Genomic DNA, 20,415 nt, shown 5'->3' on the forward strand with positions numbered 1-20,415 from the left:
CCTGTGACTTTTTAATACTTCAGTGACAGCAGGAACAGTTCTTTTTGACACATTTTTCCTGCATCAGCAGGACCTGACTTTGCCTATTATAGTATCCACTTCCCCATCTTCTTCCCCCTTTTGTGACCCTACTCCCTTTAAGCAGGTTCAGAACATAATTTCTGAATTTCTGCCTGTTTTATTTGATGCTCTCCCTGCTTCCCATTTCCAAGTGCAGGGCTACCGTGATTTGTCGGATCTGTGTGACTTTCTCTGGGTTTCTTTCCATTTCCTACTGTTCTTGTTGTAACTACAAAGTAACCACCTTTTATTTTAAGAAGGGATCTCTTTGATATCTTACTTCTGATGCCTTATGTTCTCATCCCAAATCTCAGAATAGTTTCCGTGTTCATTTACCACATTCCAAAGGCTTTTTGCCTTCTCATGGTGGTTGAACTCTGTCTCAGAACAAACCTATTTACTAGACTTTAGACTGATTATGGCACCGATGTATAATCTTCTCAGCCCTCGGGTGTGTGATAATTTCACGGACTTTTTATTCCCCCTTGGCCTAAGAAGAAAACACTAGCCCTCCCCCACTTGGGTAGAGGTCCCCAATCTTGTTATTTATTTGTATTATTCACTCCACTGCCCCAGTGAGGGGGAATCAGTACTTTGGGTCCCTGAAGTTCATAGCTGAGACCAGAGTGCATATACTGTCGGCTAAGAGACCCTAATCAGGAAGGAACATCATCCCTAAGGGGGGTGAAGAGCATCTTCTTGGATCCAGCCATCCAGCATATATATCTTGCTATATATATCCAGCAGCCCATATACAGAATCTTTCTCTTTTTGAATGTCTTTTAATGACTTATAAGACAGACCAATAATGCCAAATGATTAAGTGGGACTAAAGTACCTTCCAAATAGTAGGTATAAAAGCATCTCATTCGTGCTTTTTTTTTTTTTTTAATGTCCTCCACAGCCACACATATAATCAAAATGGGAAGCACCAGTGGTTAAGCTATCTGTGAATGGTAGGAAAGCATGGTGGGGCAGCTGCTGGGGTTCAGTTTCTCTTCTCTTTTCATGTCTTTATGTTTGAAGCAGTTTACCATGGAACCACATTTATTACTTTATCATTTAGACACTAATGTTCATCTCTTTTTAAAATGTGGCTACTTTATCTTGAACATCCTGAACAAACCATGTTAAGGCCCAGGGTTGGTTTTTTTTTGCTTGTTTTTGTTTTTGTTTTTTAATCTGCTTTCAATTCCCCCTGATTCCCTAACTTCATCATCCTTGAGTGCCATTCTCATAGGACACTGCCTTATTTTTATTAAAATAAGAACTGTTAGAGATATAATAAGAAAGAATAATTTTTCAAGTTTCTAAAAGATGGGCCTTAAAACCTTCAAGTAATAATAATGAGCACATATAATCTGTTTCTCAAGCCCTAGGTTTCTGAAACCTCCCATCTAAATTCACTGTCCATGAGCAGTGGTCTCCACTAACAGAAAAAAAAAAAATCATGCAGAATGCCAGTGACTATTTCATTGTAAATGTAGGTTCTGTATCATCTCTGTGCTCAGATTAGAAATAATCCCTGGACAGATACATAACTCAGAGTTCAGCTTGTGGGTGGACCATGGTTGTAGAGCTGCTTCCATTTACCCTGGTGAGGTAAACAGTCACATCTTCACTCTCTGCTTGGCGGCACATAACAAGAAACACCACATTATAAATAAAACTGAAGAGACTAAGGTCACTTCAATTCACCTTCTAAGCTTCCTCCACTTTTAAATGGTAAAATAAAATATTCATGTGCTACCATTATGTGGTTGAAAACGACCGGAGACAATTCCTCGTACTTCTATTAATCCATGATTGCCCGTAGCCTCCCCCCAAGTCCATCGTCTGTATCCATATCTACCTCATATATGAATGAGGGAAGTAGGAAAAAGTGATGGTCATACATAATAGAATCAACAAGTGAGACAACAAATCAATCTTCCTAACAGCATGACAAATGTACCAAATCACATTTCAAACATTCACTGGCACTTTGAACAAAAAAACACTGCCTAGTTCATCCACAGAATAACCTATTTCCCCAAGAGATGTCTGAGGCTGCCCAAGGCAACATACCATCTCTGAAAATTTAGGGAACACAAATGAAAACTGAATGCCAGTTTATTTTCTGAATTAAAATCTTAAGCACTTTAAGTGAGATAGCAATACCGAAAGTAATTTAACATCTTTTAAGATAATTCAAAGTGCTCAACTCATTTAATATAATTATCTCTTAACATTGTTATAGACTCCCTATTTTCCTAGTGCTCTTTAGAAAGGACAAAATACCCTTCCTTTTACCATAATTTTTCCCTTGTCTATATCTAATTGAAGAGCTTTCTATCAGGAAACTTGAAAAATGGATAATTACTGCTCTGGGGCCTCTCGTCAACTATGAACTTGGGAATTGGAGTTTCTGGCCTTGCTTAATGAAAAGTGTCTGAATTAAATTTTCTTCATCTCACAAGTATCATTTTTTTTTTCTTTTGGTAAAAAAGTTTCCCAGAGAATCTCTTTTAATAGCCACTGGCAAAGCCCGTAATTCTACTACTGAAACAATGAGATCTATTTTCCAGATCATCAATCTTCATTCTCCAGACAGATACAATTGTTTGAAGAGTTGCAATTACATTATCCCTTGGTGCTTCTTCAGCCTCCACATTTGACTGATTCCACAGTTAAACAATTAAAAGGCCAACGGAATTGAGGATTAATTTTTATCTCTAATAATAAAAAGTTCATTGCATTGAATTTCTTGGTATCAGCATCATCACCCTCCTAATTAAAAGTGCAACAGTTATATAATCTTGCAAAAGGAGAAATGGAAGTCAATATGCATTCATGGACTATATAATTTGAGTGTAGTAACTGCTGTCATCTTGACTGTATGGACAACACCATTTTATGCTACCTAGAAATGAATCAATGTAAAGTGCTAGGCTTCGCCTGTAGAGCTAACACCTCATTTAATCCTCTGATGTTAAACACTACATGTTTTCTGGACAGCAAACAACTATAGTTAGTCAGAAATAGGTCCAGCAGATTCCAAACCAAATGCAGATAACCAGGGTGAACCACACACACCATCAGCATGTAGGTATGTTCTACAACAGCTGGCATCAAAGGCCAGCAGAAGGCTGTGTCTGCTGCCTTCTAAGAGCCCGAAAGGAGTCAAGGCCAGCTCTTCTTCACATTCCCTACATGACTGCTCCCTTCATCTCATCATGTTACCATCAGTTCTGTTCATGTGGGGGTTCCTCTCAATGGCTCTAGGAAGACAGGCCCTTCCCTGCCCAGGTGCCAAGGTTTGGATTCCACAGGCCTCCCCTGGAACCTAGGAGTCTGAATTTTTCACAAACAGCCACAGTGTCAGTGAGGTGTAGTCTTGGAGCCACTTTTACTTTTTTAAAGTTTTTATTTAAATGCCAGATAGTTAACATACAGTGAAATATTAGTTTCGGGTGTACAACACTTCCATACGACATCCAGTCCTCGTCACCCCTTAATCCCCACCACCAACTTCACTCATCCCCCCACCCACTTCTCCTCTGGTGACCATCAGTTTGTTTTCTACAGTTAAGAGTCTGTTTCTTGGATTGCCTCTTTTTTTCCCCTTTGCTTACATGTTCTGTTTCATAAATTCAACATATGAGTGAAAGCACATGGTATTTGTCTTTTTCTGACTTATTTCACTTAGCGGAATACTCTTTAGTTCCATCCACATCATTGCAAATGGCAAGATTTCTCTCTTTTGATGGCTAATATTCCATTATATATATATAATATATAATATACATACATATACACACACACACACACACACACATCTTCTATATCCATTCATCCGTCAATGGACACTTGGGCTGCTTCCATAATTTGTAGATAATGCTGCTATAAACATCAGGGTGCATGTATCCCTTTGAATTAGTATCTTTGTATCCTTGGGTAAATACCTAATAGTGAAATAGCTGGACTGTAGGTTTTTGTTTTTGTTTTGTTTTTTTTATACTTTTTAAGGAATCTCCATGTTGTTTTCCACAGTGACTGCACCAGTTTGCACTGGGAGCCATTTTTTCAAGGAAAAAAAAAACTCTCTGTGAGCTTTTGGAGTACTCTGTGGTTTGTGTATTCTGAGTGCTTGGCACAGTGCATCAGATGAGATACGAATTAAGAAAAATGACACCAAAAGCCTAGAAAAGGCAGGATTCAAATTAGAAACCGGCTTGGGGAAAGGAAGGCTCAGAATTTGGTCCTACTGAGTGCTCTTTTATACACTTGTGTTTCTGAGTTTCAAGTTCTTCAGGGTAAAAGTTCAGCAGTAGAAGCAGGAGGTAAAGAATGTGAATGTTAGGAGGGTAGAGAGGACAATATTTTAAGTGTATGATTTAGGAAAACTTTCCCTGATCCCACAGGGTCAGTCCTCTCAACTTGTCCTCCCCCAAATTTGGAAAGAAAAACAGTCCATGAAGTCATGGTAGAAATCACCCAACAAATATAATATTTAAACATTAAAAATTATCTTAACCTGCTAAAAGTGAGCAGTTTTCATCTAACAAAATTGAAATTTTGTTTAAAAAATATACATCTTAGGAAATTACCTGAAGTCCATGCAACAGTTCATCTGTGGGCTCCTGAGAATTATTTCACTTATTGTTTTTGTCAATTCTCTCATGAGGTAACGGACTAGTCAAGCCAAAATTTGTATTGTTTTATCAAAACATAATCATATTTTATTCATTTTGTAATGTATAGGCTAATTTCAGTGTCAGGACTTGTCTTCCATAAAACTATAACATGAAAACACTAATTCAAAAAGGTATTTACACCACTATGTTCATTGCAGCATTATCTGCAAGAGCCAAGTTATGAAAGCAGCCAAAATGCCCATCAGTAGATAAGTGAATAAAGAAAATGTGGTGTGTGGTGTATATATTATATATATATATATAGAGAGAGAGAGAGAGAGAGAGCGCGCGCACACAATCATCACGATGAGCACTGAATAATGCATAGAATTGTTGAATCATTATAATGTACAGCTGAAACTGAAAGTATACTTCTCTCACTTCCCACTCCAATATTATTGGCATGTTGAGAACTATCAAGAATTCCCATGAGTGCTTGAAGTAAGTCCTGCACTAAATGGGAGCCAATTATGAAGGGAATGACCCAAACTATAGAGAGATTCCTCTGAGGAATTATAACTATTAATGGATTATGCTTTTTTTTTTTTTTAAGTAGGCTCCATGCCCAGCATGGGGGCCCAATGCTGAGCTTGAACTCACAACCCTGAGATCAAGACCTGAGCTGAAAACAGGAGTCTGGCACTTAACCGACTGAGCCACCCAGGCACCCCTTACTGGATTACTCTTAAAAGGAATGGGCTAACAAGTAAACATCAACTTGAGGGACCTGCCTATTATAATCTGTTCCTTGGCTTCTGTTTCACAGGGTCAGTTGCTGTTTGCTATTCTCTTGACTCATCTCATGAACCCCAAATTACTCTATTTCAGAATGATTGCCATGGACTATGTTGCTCCACCCCAGCATCCGCCAACTGACCTGCACTGCTTCAAGCCATATGTCAGCAGGTCCTGTCGTGTTGATTCTTTCTCAACCCTTAGAAATACCCACCTCTGCTCATATAGAGTTACTAGAAATTGCAAAATAAGCTACTATATTAATAATACCACTATGTTCCTAGTATGTATTATCATAAAACAAGCATCAAGGGAGAATAGGTCAGTGATTAAGATAACACATCTGGAGTCCAGTAGGCCTGGTTCACGTTGTGATTCTGATGAGTACTAGCTGTATGACCAACATGGTACCTACATCTCTCTGACTCCCATCCATTCAACACTCCCATCCTAACAACACTACTATCTCCCTGGGTCTATGTAGAGATTAAAAACGCTGCCTGCATGATAGTGGGCAAGAGGACCGGTGAAAGTATTTGTTCAAACTGCTGGGAGCTATTATACTAACACTACTACTGTTAATGAAAAGGGTACATGCTTTAGAGTCATAATTAGTTCAAATCATGGCTCTGCATTTCCATTTCTTCATTTGTAAAGTAAGGTTGACACCAACCAGGTTACAGATTTGGTTTGAAGTTTAGAGATGAATATATTTAAGTCCTTGGTAAAATGCCTGGCACAGGGCAGGCACGCAGTGCAAGGCAGCCATTGTAATAACTACAGATAGAAATGACTTTGGTCATGAGGCTGTAATCCACATGCCGTACTGTCAAGTTGTTTTAAGTTTAAATGTCTTTTGATACCTTTTGGTGCTGTGGTTCTTACTCCATCATGATCCTCGTGCTGGCGAGGAAACCCTATCCAAGCAGAAATGCACCCAGCCTTTCTCATCGTCTATCTACTGAGAACGGTCTCGTCTCTACCAACTCAGTTTCTTTCCCTTCTCTGCCTCAGAGAAAGGTTCTGCCGCCAGGCATGTTGTCTGGGACTTCCATGGTCTAGAAAGGAAAGAAAGGGGCAAGAGGAGGAAGAAGGGAGACAAGTGGGTTAGAGGTGGGGGAGGGGGAGGGGAGGGCTTGAGAGAAAAGTTGCTGGAGGAGCTGAGGGAGGATGAGGAAACTCATGGAGGCAAGGGAAAGGGTATTTCCTGAATACTGTTTTATATACCCTCTCCCGAATATTCAAGGAAAGTAAGTAAAAACAAAACAAAAAGAAAGAGGAAGAAAAAACACCCTTCTTGTTGCTGGACTGTGTTCTCTGAGTGCCAGAGCTCTGAGGCTGTACCAAATGAGTCGTGGTTTCTCCTGGGTAATAAATACTACGCACTTGGCTGCTCCTGGAGGCAGAATGCCACAGGATATCAGACACTGTGAAGACAGGGCTACTTGATTTCCTAGGAAGGTAGCCATCGGAGGGAAATGCCTGTAGAACTGTTAACTCTGGAGCATCTGGAGGAAGACTGCCAATGGCAGGACAAGGAAGAGAGGCTTCCCAAGTGAAATCAGAGAACCAAGGATTCAGGTGACCAGGGAGATCTACCCTGGAGAATGTGTCCCTCATAGACCTGGAGATGGATTTGGAAAGCACCAGGAGCTCCATAAAAATGGGGCCCAGCACTGACAACATCACTTAAATGCAAGAAGTAGGGCTAACTAGCAGCCCTCCATGCGGAGCAGAGAGGGACATCTGCCAGAGAGGGAACTTGGGAGACAAAAGGAAAGGAATGTGGAAAACAGGGTGCAAGAGAAGGGAAAGTAGCCTTGTTGGGCTATGCAACCATGGCAGGAAGGCACTACACAATGGGTATTTTCCATCTGCCCTTCCAGAGTCAATATTCCCCATTCTCCACCCTGCTCTGTGCCCTGGGAGACTGACCTTTGTGGACTAGATCAGTGGCTCCCTTGTCCTCTGGCTTCTGGTTGAGTTCAGTTAATGTTGGCCACCAGCAAGAGACTAGACTGCAAGAAGAGAGGGAAGGCAGGCATTTGTTTACTTCTTCGTTTTTACCCTAGACTTTGATTTTACATCTTCCTGGTGGCAACGCACTGGCCATACCTTTCCCAGGAAATAGCAGCTCCTTGCCTGCTGGTCGTCCCTCTTCTGTACCTGCCCCTGTCTCTGGCTCCTGGCAACAGCTCCCTTTCCTTGCTGCTTCAGGGTCAAGGGACAGTAATTGATTCCAGCTGTTGCTAGTTCCTGGTCCTTCTCTCTCTCTCCCATTTGTTCTCTTAACCCTGCCCACACCTTTGAAAATATTCCCTTCATTAAACCCTCAATGCCTACTTGAATGTACCATCTGCTGCCTGCCCAGACACCAACAGACAGACCCAAGTACAATGATGACTGCATAAGGAGAAAATGCAGAGGTAATGTATCACCCTCCTGACGGAGGCAGAGGATGAGAGGAACTATGAGACTAGAACTGAATCACCAGACTAATGACTTTGGTTAGAGGATGTTTATGAACTTCACGTAAGTCCAAAGCTTGATTCATGGTAATATGATCTACTTGTAATTATTTTCAATGATGATTCTATCGGTAAAATAAGGCAATATATTCTGTAAGTTTCTGTTATTCTTGGGATCAGATAATTTGCAATGATGCACAATGGAAAAGAGATCTAGTTTCAATTCCTATTTTTGGCACTTATTGTGTCAAGTTATTCCATCTTTGTATGCCTCAATTTTTTCATCTGAAAAATGGGGGTCATAATACCTTCTTCACAGGATTCTCATGAGATTAAATGGATTCCCGCCAGGTGCATGCTTGCTCACAGTAAATCCTTAACAAATGACAGTTGTACTTGTTATTCTTGTGCTTCATCATATCCTTTTCTACCCCAAGTATCAGTTTAAGAAATCCAACAAGATTGTGGCGGTGTCAAGGGTGCTTAAATAGGAGTGAACCCAATCAGTTCCCTCAGCGCTGATTTAGATCAAGATGAAGATAACTGATAAACTCCACCTGCACCCACCTTGCTGGCAGAGAAGCTATGGCCAGGTTCCAGCAATCAGCTCCCCTGTCATATTTCCCTTTGGTGAAAAATGAGCTCTGAAGTGTTTATTTTTTCAGAAATATATTTGAAACTACATCAATGTGTGCTACATGCCACATTTAAATCCTCAAGTTATTAATCAGTTAAAATCCTCAGAATTGCTCTTGGAAATTCTAGTAAACTAGTGATACAGAACTTTCAAACCCTAGTGACTCAAAAATTCATTTTCAAAATCTTAGGCTTCCTTTGTACCTTATTTTCCCTAGTGAACTTTCTTGAGAAGTTTGCTCAAGATCTGTTCTGCTGAAAAAATAAAATATCAGACACAGAATATCTTTATTAACAAATACCTCTTAGTTCCGTTCTTTTGTATGTTAAACATTATACATGCCACAATATTTTTAACCTTCACTTACCTTTCTTCACACATACCATAAATATATCCTGAGCGCTATTCCCAGACCTAGATTCTGGGGAATCTCCAGATAGTAAAAAATGCAAAAATGTACACCCTGATGGATGTTACATTCTATATACAAGGTTAATGTATTTTCATCTGTCCTATAGCTCTACATACCAAAAAGTACCGAATTTTCAACCAGTCTAGTTGGACCAGATAGAATATAGGCTGTCCAGTTAAATTTGAATTTCAGATCAACAATAAATATTTCTTTTTAGTATGTCTTTAGTGCCTCCCCTCCATGCTCACTGGAGTTGCCTCTTTGCCCCTTCTGTTCACAGAAGTACCTGCCTCCTCCTAAGAGAGATCTTTTCTTTCACCTTCTGATTCCTGTACCCTGCGGGACCCACTGCAAGCCTGAACCACACAGTCCTCGCTACTCAGTGTGGTTCCTGCACCAGCAGCAATCCATTCCCTGTGAGCTTGTTAGAAAATGCAGTGTTCTGTAGTGTTGGACTCTGAGAATACTGAACCAGAACTTGCCTTTTTAAGTTTGAGATTCACTGACGTAAGACACCGCTAGTCAGGCACAATTTTTCAATATTTTCCAGGAGAGCTGCACTATTCGGTCTATATTAATTAGACTATCCTAAAAGCAACAGTTTTTAATCTTGTTTCTGCTAAGGTACGCCCACAGAATGACACATGCTGCCATAAGGAAGAGGGGCTCACCTCTGTAGTGATTCTCATCCCACCTACCCTGCATATTCCTTTTGTAAATCACTCCTTAGCATCAGCTAGGATGCTGAATGACTGTATTAAGAAGGAGGAAAAGTACCCCCTCCATTTCTTGCTTTCAATAACACTGTTCCCTAAGTATATGAGCAATAGGGAAATATGAATTATGACTTCCCATCCGTACTGGTTGTCTGATAGACCAAATAAATTGACTCATTCTGAAAATGGAATGAAAATACAATGATGAATTATTTCTGATACAGAGATGCTTATTGAATAATTTAAAAGCACTTTACAATTTCAAAGTTTTCAGAGCTTGATAACTAATAAAAACAATCCAGAGTTCCACTAGCTAAGTTTTTTTATGTTTGTGTTCTGCTTCACAGAGCTGTTCTTGAAATTGACAGGCATGTAACAACATTCAAAATACTTTTTATGAAATAATCACAGGTACAAAAAAGATTGACAGAACCAACAAAACGATAACTGCCTGTCTTGGTAAATAGATATTTGGTTGTTACACCTCTTTCAGCCCCAAGGGACAAAGCCAAACAAATATGAAGAAACCAGTTTTTGTCTGACTATAATATTAATCCTTGGATAATAAGATACCAAAAGGCAGAAAAAGAATTCTACATACTGAATTCTCAAATAACCCAAGTTTGTGGAGTCAAAAACAGAAACATATTCTTTTTACTTATTAAGATCAATGTCCCAAAAAGCATCTAATGGCCCAAATATATAAGAAGAGTAAAAATATCAACACAATGATAGGTGGACTCATTTTATTCATATATAGAAGCTAACGTATCTTACTATACTATATTCGAGTATTAAAACTCAAAGAAACGTCCAATTGTTAAGAGAGATAAATGAGAAAATATTTCTTAAAGATCTAAATTCAGTATTATTATTATCAAATTCTATATAGGAGTTTACAACACATCATTATCAACTCATAACTAAGCTGAGTGGATAACCAACTCATACCCATGCAGATTTTTTTAATCAGTTCTAAAGTTTACTGCTGTACTTTATTTAAAAGGAATTATACAATTAGAATAATTAAATTTGTATCCTTAGAATGAGTAAAGAGATAACAAGTCTGTTGCCAGACTAGAGAGAATTTGAAATAGCCCTCAGTTTAGCTGCATTAATGTTTTTTTTAAACCCTAGATTTACATCGCTGACATTACTATGCAAATATCAGTGATTAATTTCAGCAATTTTAAAATTCACTTGTGAAATATGTATTTAAATTCTTAAGAGAAAATACAAAAGTGTCCATGAATTGATATTTCAAAGTTAATAGAGCATGTTGGCATAGAGCCACACTGTTTTAAAAGCAGGAATTGAATAAAATATTCTAAGAATGGAAAAGGAATTGGACTTCAGGGCTTTAAAGTCCAGCAGTTGTAGACTTTTGAAAGAAGACATCTGTGAGCTTTGGCCTATCTTCTTAACCTTTGACTCATTCTTTTTTTTTTTTTTTTTTTTTTTAATTGTTTTCTTTAAATCTCCTTTGGGCTATATGACTCTTGCTTTTTATACGGAGTTAATTATCATGAGTCAGAGAGATTTAATCCATTTCATTTACTTCATCTCTAACTAGAGTGACCATCTTATGTATCATCTAACATTTTTGAGAGTGAAAGGTAAGATTAATAATACCAGGTTACATCATATGAAAAGCTAACATAAACTGTATCAAAGACCTAAATGTAAGAGCTAACACTAAATAACTATTAAAAGAAAACATAGGGATAAATTCTCATGATCTAGGATTTGACAAAGGATTCTTAGATATGACCAAAAGCATCAGCAAAAAAAGAAAAAAATAAATTGGACTTCATCAGTTTTCTTTTATTGTGCTTCAAAAGATAGCACTACAGAAGTGAAAAGATAACCTATAGAATGAGAGAATATATTTAAAAAGCACATATCTGGGCAGCCCAGGAGGCTCAGCAGTTTAGCACTGCCTTCAGCCCAGGGCCTGTTCCGGGATCGAGTCCCACGTCGGGCTCCCTGCATGGAGCCTGCTTCTCCCTCTGCCTGTGTCTGTCTCTCTCTCCCTGTGTCTCTCATGAATAAATAAATAAAATCTTTAAAAAAAATAAAATAAAATAAAATAAAAAGCACATATCTGATAAGGGACCTGTGCCTAGAATATATAAAGAACTCTTACAACTCAATAATAAAGAAGACAAAAATGTCAAATTAAAAATGGGCAAAAGATTTGAATAGATATTTCTCCAAGGAAGATATACAAATAGTCACTAAACACATGAAAAAAATGTTGACATCATTACTCATCAGAGAAATGCAAATCCAAACCACAAGATACAACTGCACACCCACTAGAAGGACCAGAATAAAAAAACCAAATAACATTAACTCTTGGCAAGGATATGGAGAAAACTGGGAAAACTTTGATGCATTGCCATCTCTCATTTCATCTGGGTATCTGACCAACTCACTTTCCAGAGGACTGTTGAGAAAGTTTAATCAATTAATTCTATACTTATACTGACCCTGTTTGAAAACACAAGTCAAAAAATATGTCCTAATGGAGTGGTTAGGAAAAAATTCAGACAGGAAGAAAAAATGTTGACTCACTGGGAGATATTCTCATATACAGGGCCCTCTTCACTACTTTTCAATAAGCTTTGAACCATCTAACAGGTAGACTGAGCATATCCTTAGGGTGTCCACTAAGCCAGGGCCCTCTTTCCAAATAAGTTCAGCTACAATGAACTTTTAAAGAAGTTTACATTTAAAAAACTATACAGAGAAGCTGTTTTCTTCTTCATATACGTCTTGTACATATACCTGAAATCCAATGGAACTCATATATTTTTTTTAAAAGTATAAATTTTATTTTGAATTGTAATATTATCAGTGCTGGGGCCATCTAGAGGTCCTATTCTAACCCTGTGAAGAAGGAAATGTAGACAGAAATAGTCAAAGAACCATGTTCAAGCTTAACATTGGCACAGACAGGAGGGTCACAGCAGAGACCATGAGAACCAAGGATGAAAGCAGCGTTCCCATCCCCCACTGTTCCAGTTGGTGTAAGAACCTGGTACTTGCAAATGACCCTCACGGTGGGGTGTCCCCAATTAACTGAGATTAAAGGTCCCATCACTTTGGGGTCAGATTTAATTTTGTTTATGAAAATAAACATACGAAAAAAAAAAAGAAAGAAAATAAACATACCAGCTGTGTTTCTGCACAACTGATTTTGTGGGGGTAAAATTCATGCACACCTTACTACCTGTGTCCATTTAGCCGATGACTGAGAGCTGAGCCTTTAGGCTTTTTACAGTCCAATTGGAGATTAGAATGTAAAATCTCTACCAGTGCTATGGTTTTAAGATGATTCTAATCATAAGAATTTATGTGCTCTTTTCCTTTTTCAGTAAATTGAAACAATATTTGTAAATGTTTGAATTGTACGGCTGAACTCTGTAAGAAATGAAATCATTAAGAACTTGCTAACCAGATAACCATTTATATATATGAAGACAGTTTTCAGTATTTTAAGAAGGAAACATAGCTTGCTATTAGGCTAGACAGCTTTCAATAAATCATGGCTAGGGCAATAGGTATGGTAAAAAATTAAAGTATTTATGTCACAAAGGTTTTTAGCTGGTTCTAAAATAACCATCATATATACTGAAGATTCTTGAAGACAATTATTATTTATCCAACTTTGACATCTCACAAAAGCATTCCAGTATCTGAGAGGACAGGATAACTTTGAGTATCACATAAATTCCAGAATCATTTATTCAAATCAAATATCCATTTTTACATCAAGGGCAACTACTTCTTCATAAAAGAACAGTGTAATATATTACCTAGAAATGAATGTTACATATTTATAACTGTGGCTGGTAAATCCCAGTCATACTATTATTATGCCATTAAACTGGAAATATATAGAGTTGAAAGAGGAGTGATCATAATAAAAGCACTTTATTCTGCACGTAATACCTGAAATTCAATCTAATACAACTTCCAAATACCAGAAGTTTAATGTTTATGGTCTTTATTGAATAATCTTCTCTTTCTTTGACTAAAGTCAATAAAAAGTCATCTCTAAACTTTTCAGCGAAGCTAGAAACCATTATATTAAACTACAAGGTCATCAAGATAGGAATAAAATCAAGAGATCATCCTTCTGATTCTTGCTAGTTGATGCTTTAGTGCTTTTCTTCTCAATCCCAACACTAGGTTATTAAATATTTTAGTGAATTAAGTTTGACCAATGTTTTTTGTTAATGCACTTTTTATTTGTATATTCATATTTGATTTAGAGTTATTTCAAGAAAACAATATCAAGTAATGTTATAAGTATACCAGAAAGCCCTTCAGGTCTAGAGGAGGCAATTTAAAATAAAATTTTTATTGTGGGGACCCCTGGGTGGCTCAGCGGTTAAGCATCTGCCTTCGGCTCAGCATGTGATCCCAGGGTCCTAGGATCGAGTCCCGCATCGGGCTCCCTATGGGGAGCCTGCATCTCCCTCTGCCTGTGTCTCTGCCTCTCTCTCTCTCTGTGTCTCTCATGAATAAATAAATAAAATCTTCTTTAAAAAAATAAATAAAATTTTTATTGTGATAAAATGCATAAATTTACCATTTTAACCATTTTAAAACGTACAATTCAGTGGTATTAAATACATTCACATTATTGTGCAGCTGTCATTACCATCCATCTCCAGAACTTTCTCATCTTCCCAAATTGAAGTTCAGTACTTATCAAGCTCTTCTTCCCCTCTGCCTCAATCGAGGAAACAATTTTAAATAATATGTTTATCAAAAACATATGTTTTTAAGTTGGAATTATATACTCGTAAGCAGAAACCCTCAGTCTACCAAAAAAAAAAAAAAAAGGAAACCCTCAGTTTGCACTTTAGAAACAATGACTGTGCATTAATGATACATGCCATTGTAGACCTACTTGTTGATATTACAGAACGGTCATATATTTTGGAATTAGGCTATGCAATTATTTTAAAACATCAATAGCAATACTGTAAATATTACAGAATAATAAGTTCAAACATGATTTAATAATTCCTGCTTTTAATAAATGATTCAGAGTACACATGGGGGACATGGATATCAAATAGTATGTTGCTGCATTTGTAGAGTCAGATGACAACCCTGATTTATTTAAACAGAGAAGTATTTTGTGTCATTTTCCTAAGGATGGCTATGGACTTTGAAGGATTCACCTATATTTTGATATATCATATCCTCTGTGGGCAGGAGATGCCATATATTTGTAAGTAGATGAATATATATAATATGGCATGTAAATAGGGAAACTATAATTAGCATTAATATTAATTTAAAAAATAAATGAAGAAGAAAGAGTTGCTTTTATATGTCACTAAGAAAATAAACCAGATCTTGCAAAAACAGAGTTATTACCATTTTTAGGCAAACAGACTCGCAAAAAATACCTGATTCAGATGACCTGACCTGGTTGGAAGGAAACCTACGTATGTCTGTCATAAACGATTCTTCCGTTTGCACTCACTCCTCATGTTCTGCAGCCCAGCACTCCAAAAATGTAGTCTTGTAGGATGGACAAATCTCTGCTGACTGCATCCTCCCAGGCCACATTTGTTGCACCCCATCCACGTTCCATTGCTGGCACGCCAGGGAACCCTTTCCACCAAAACTTCCCGATGCCTGAGTTTACCATGTTCATTCACCCTCGCTCGCCTTTTCACCCTTACTCTCAAATTCAAACCACCACACCGATAGGCCACGAACTCTTGGGCTCCCTGCCCTCAACAAATTTTGTTCTTTTCCAATGGGAGCTCTTGATTCCTAGATAAGATACCAATGCCTACAAAATCTGGACAACCTCAGTGATGATGGTAGAAACCAGATGATGATAGCAAAGGAAGCCCGTCAGTTTTCGTGGGATGCCGAATGCGGTTTGAAGACTGTGGGACTGGGCAAGCAGAAACAACAAGGCGTAACTTTCATGGTGACCATGAATGTGCTTCTTGGTATCATCTGACGCCACACATCATGTTCTCACCTCATTTTTCAGAACAAACTAAAAATGATGGTAATTCTGGCTATCTTCTTAACTAATATGGTTATTAATATTAATAGATCTTATGGCTCATACACTATGAAAATCTTTCATGCAGTTCAGAAATCTTCCCCACCTGGCTTCCGGCAGGAATATTACTCACCCACTGACATAAATAAAACAGTACACCAAGAATAGCCAGAGTAAGGATTCCTTTGGAATTATTTTCTTTCTTCACCTTAATACGTCTCTTTTTAATATGCAATATATATGTAGACTCAAGAGTTCTATTGTATACTGACCTAGCAATCGTTGAGAGTATATAACACGCTAGGAACTGTCCTAAGAGTTTTACACTAAACTGTTCCTTTAAACCTCCCAGCAGTCCTATCAGATGTCAGCAATTATCCCCGTTTAATACAGTGTGCAGAGAAAGTGAGAGAGAGGTCAAGAAACTTAGCCAAGGTCACCTAGACTTTACCCCAGTGCACTAGAGGCAGCCAGATCATACTCTTAATCCCTAGTTTTAAATGTCACTGTTGTTTTTCCACATGTAACTCATTTTAATTTTCCAGTTTTACCTGTTTATAAACAGATTTAAAGGACATAAATAGCAGTGTATATGGTCTGGCTGAAAATCCTGGTATCTGGGCAGCTTGGGTGGCTCAGGGGTTTAGCGTCTGCCTTCAGCCTGGGGCCTGATCCTGGAGACCTGGGATCGACTCCCACGTCGGGCTCCCTGCATGGAGCCTGCTTCTCCCTCAGCCTGTGTCTCTCCCTTTCATAAATAAATAAATAAAATCTTTCTTTAAAAAAAAATCCTGGTATCTGAAGGTCATGCCTGAGATTCCTGCCATCTCAGGGCATTGGCCTCTGCTGGCTTCCTTGGATATTTCAATTCAGCAACTGATATCTCAACAAGTTTTTTTGCATACATTTTGATAAGCAGTTCACTGCGGAACTTCATAAAGGGGTCACTTACACAGTTAGTAGTCAGAGTGCTGCCTGAATGGGAATTCCCTGAGAAAAACAAGGTAAGCATGCTACCACATCTAGAAAATGCTTACGCCTTTTGCTCTTCCACATGTCATTATAATTGTATCCCATGGAAAGGAGCAGATACTGCTCCAAATAAAAACTGAATCTTTCGGGGCACCTGGGAGGCTCAGCTGGTTAAGCTAAGCATTCAACTCTTGATTTTGGCTCAGGTCACAACCTCAGGTTCGTGAGATCCAGCCCTGTGTCAGCCTCCAAGCTCAGCGGGGACTCTGCTTGAGATTGTCTCTCCATTTCCCTCTGCCCCTCCCACCACCCCCACCCCCAAATAAATGAATAAGTCTTAAAAAAAAAATCACCGAATATCTCATTGTCAGCCTTCCAGAGACGAATTCTTAATTCATAAATGGGAGGAAAAGGGAGCAAATTACAGTTGTGTCTAACAGTGCTCAAAGAGGACAATCTGCTGCTCCAAGAGACTTTTTACATTTTCATTAATATAAATTTCCTATATTAAAATAATTCTTATTAATTTCAAAATAGAGACTTTTTACATTTTCATTAAAATAAATTTCCTATATTAAAATAATTCTTATTAATTTCAAAATATATCATATTCAAAATATTTTAAAATTCATGCTAGTGCAACTCTATTAATATTGTTTGATATTTTAAGATATAACTCTACATAACTATTTTGAATAATTTAATCAAATAGAAAATAATTAAGTTATTATAAGTACTTTATTGTTCATTTATAGCTATTACTGTGTTCACTAGAAAACCGGTGAGCCAAAGGCAGGCTTGCGTTATTTATTAATTCATTTAGAGTCATCTGGACTTATTTACTGAAGAGTGATCCAGGTGTTAAGCAAATGCACTTGGAAAACACAGGGAAATTTTATTACTCCAGCACTATGGTCCAAGAAATTTTACGACAGATATTAAAACTGGGTTTGGGTATTGTACGTGATGTGCTTATTAAATGAGACTGATTCCTGTAAGACACACACCCACGGATGAGTCTCCATAATGTATAGTAACACCATGTAAACAAACCCAAAAATGTTCAAATACAGAGAATTCTCCCTAGGACAATTCCAATTAAATATAGCTGGGATGGGTTAAGTGTGAGTCTGAAATTAGGCCAATAGGGCAAAACTAAGTAATTGCTGGGTAAATAGAATTTTTATTGTTTCTGTGTTTTGAGAGATTAGGACCCTCGGTGTTACCCGTCATTCTGCTCTTTCTCTCACATCCCATATCTAGTCCACGAGGAAATCGCCTTCAAAAGAAAGCCGCAATTCGTCTACTGCTACTCCCACTACCGCCACTCCAGTCCAAAGAATAGCTCCTTGTCTGAATTATTGCAGCAGCCACCCAACTGTTGACCTGGAGCCTCTTTTCAACATAGTAGCCAGGAAGATTCTGTTGAAACCCTTTCTCCCAGTGGCTTTCCTTTGCAATTAGGGCAAATACCAAAATTCTGATGATGTCACAGGCCTCTGGTTTGCTGTCCCCATGCTGACCTTACCTGTTTTCCCTCTAGTGTTCCCTGGCACAGGAACACTGGGTTCCTTGCTCCTTCTCAAACACGTTCAGCATGTTCCAGCCTTGGGGGCTTGCACTGGCTTTTTCCTCAGCCTAGAATTGCTCCTCCCCAGATACTGTGTGACTAACAACCCCCTTTCTTAAAGACACAGCCTCTCCCTCTCATCCTGATTAAAATATCAACCCCAGCAACATACAGACCCTTCAAAACCCCCTTCTCCACTTCATCTTTATTCTCTTCTTAGCACTTACAACTCCCTAATATAGTATACATGTCCTTATTTACCTTATTTATTCCGTGTCTCCTCACTAGAATGTAAGATCTAAGAGGTCTCATTCACTATTTCCCAGCATCTATGACAGTAGTAGCTGGCACATAGTAGGTATTCGATTAGCTTTTGTGAAATGAAATGAATAGATGAATGAATGTATTCAAGATCAACGGAAAACATGAATGGACACAGAAAAGAGAAAAATCATTAAAACACTCACAGGGAGTGAGAACTAAGTAAGAAAATACACAAGCATGTGTGCAGCCATTCAGTCTTTGGCACACACAAATGTTAACTGCCTACGTGTAACTCTTCACAGTCCCTCAAAGGGTTTCTAGTACCGCTGGGAAAATGAACAGGTCAACACACATGGATGATGCTATGATGGAGGCATTTGGGGGTTTCCAGGTGAGGCTCCTGACCAGAGTGGCAGGGCCAGGGCTATACTGAGAAATCAGAAATGGAGAGGAAACAGGCCTAAACCAGACTGCAGATGACCTCTTTTGTCAAGCTAAGCAGCTAGATTTAATCCTGAAGGCTATAAACTAGAGGGCCACTGAAGAACTTTAATCACAAAATTATGACATGATCAGATTTTTGTTTTATGAAAGTCATTCATACAAAGGATGTTCATTATATTGTTATATATAGTAGCAAATAAACATGAACTCTATCCAACAATACAGCGATTGGATAATAAATCAGAGTAAATCCATAGAACAGAATGATAAGGATTAAAAAATGATTTCGAGGGGCACCTGGGTGGCTCAGTGGTTGAGCATCTGCCTTTGGCTCAGGTCTTGATCCTGGGGTCCTGGGATTGAGTCCTGAATCAGATTCCCCACAGGGAGCCTGCTTCTCCCTCTGCCCATGTCTCTAACTGTCTCTGTGTCTCTCATCAATCAATAAGTAAATCTTTAAAAATAAATTAAAACTAAAAAAATAAAAGTAAATTAAAAATGATTTAGATAAGAATTCATTGATAGAAAAAGTTCCATGACACAGTGTTAGAAAATACTTTAAGAGAGCACATAAAATATGGTCCCACAAAATTTTCAGTATCTCTGTGTAGAGAAAGTCCATGAAGACATATAGAAAAATGTTAACAGTAGGAATCTCTAAGAGGGCTGTTGGATTTGAGATAATTTTACATTCCTCATTATGCCTTCTGTATCATCTGAATTAATGTTACAGAGAGCATATATGGCTTGTATAATAAGAAAAAAATTGTCAAAAAAAAAAGAAAAAAATTGTCTTTTTTTTTTTTTATTTTTTTCATTTTGGAGGGTATAAAAGGAAACAACTCTGTGGGCCTAGACTGGAGGGCAGGGCCCACTAGACTGGATGTCCGGCAGCAAATCCAGGGGGGACATGAAGAAGGAACGGGGAGAAATACAGGAGGTAAAATGGAATGACAGAGGTTTCTGGCTTAAGCAGCCATGTGGGAGAGTCACTCAGTAATGCAGAGTCACTGACTCGTGAGTGAGCAGATGCCAGGGCCCAAGGGCACTCGGAGGAAGCCTGAAATTTCTTATCCACCAGGGCCTGTAGTCAATTTGTAACATTTGGAATACTTGGCATTAGCTAATACCATGGCCTGACTGCTCACCTGACTGGAATTTCCACGTGGTGCCATCATTCCTGGCACTGTCAAATGGAGCTTCAGAGGAGCATCTTGTTGCTCTCTGTCCACCAGGTGATTATCAGGGACAGTCATTTTTTTAAAAAAGACTTGTGGCCACAGAACCCTTGCTCAACCTTCCAAAGGTAAGCACCTCTTGTCATCTATTCCTCCCTTTACCCCCGTTCCTGTACTACTCTATTCCCTTTCTCTGACCTAGATCCACAGATTTTATTTACCTCATTCGAAAAT

The 20,415-nt window shown here is 38.3% G+C and overlaps 1 protein-coding gene across 10 annotated transcripts in view; it reads right to left on the reverse strand.

The window, feature by feature from the left end:
* ZNF385B (zinc finger protein 385B) overlaps positions 1 to 20,415 on the reverse strand; it is a 382,539-nt gene that overhangs the window by 225,253 nt on the left and 136,871 nt on the right. Inside the window, exon 2 of one of the 10 annotated variants that reach the window (XM_025460364.3) lies at positions 7,407 to 7,489. The exons of the other annotated variants lie outside the window; for them this stretch is intronic. The gene's annotated coding sequence lies outside the window, so the exon portion shown is untranslated. The remainder of the gene's footprint in view (positions 1 to 7,406; positions 7,490 to 20,415) is intronic. 10 annotated transcript variants of the gene reach the window in all.

The sequence above is a fragment of the Canis lupus genome, chromosome 36 (assembly GCF_003254725.2).
Source record: "Canis lupus dingo isolate Sandy chromosome 36, ASM325472v2, whole genome shotgun sequence".
NCBI lineage: Eukaryota > Metazoa > Chordata > Mammalia > Carnivora > Canidae > Canis > Canis lupus.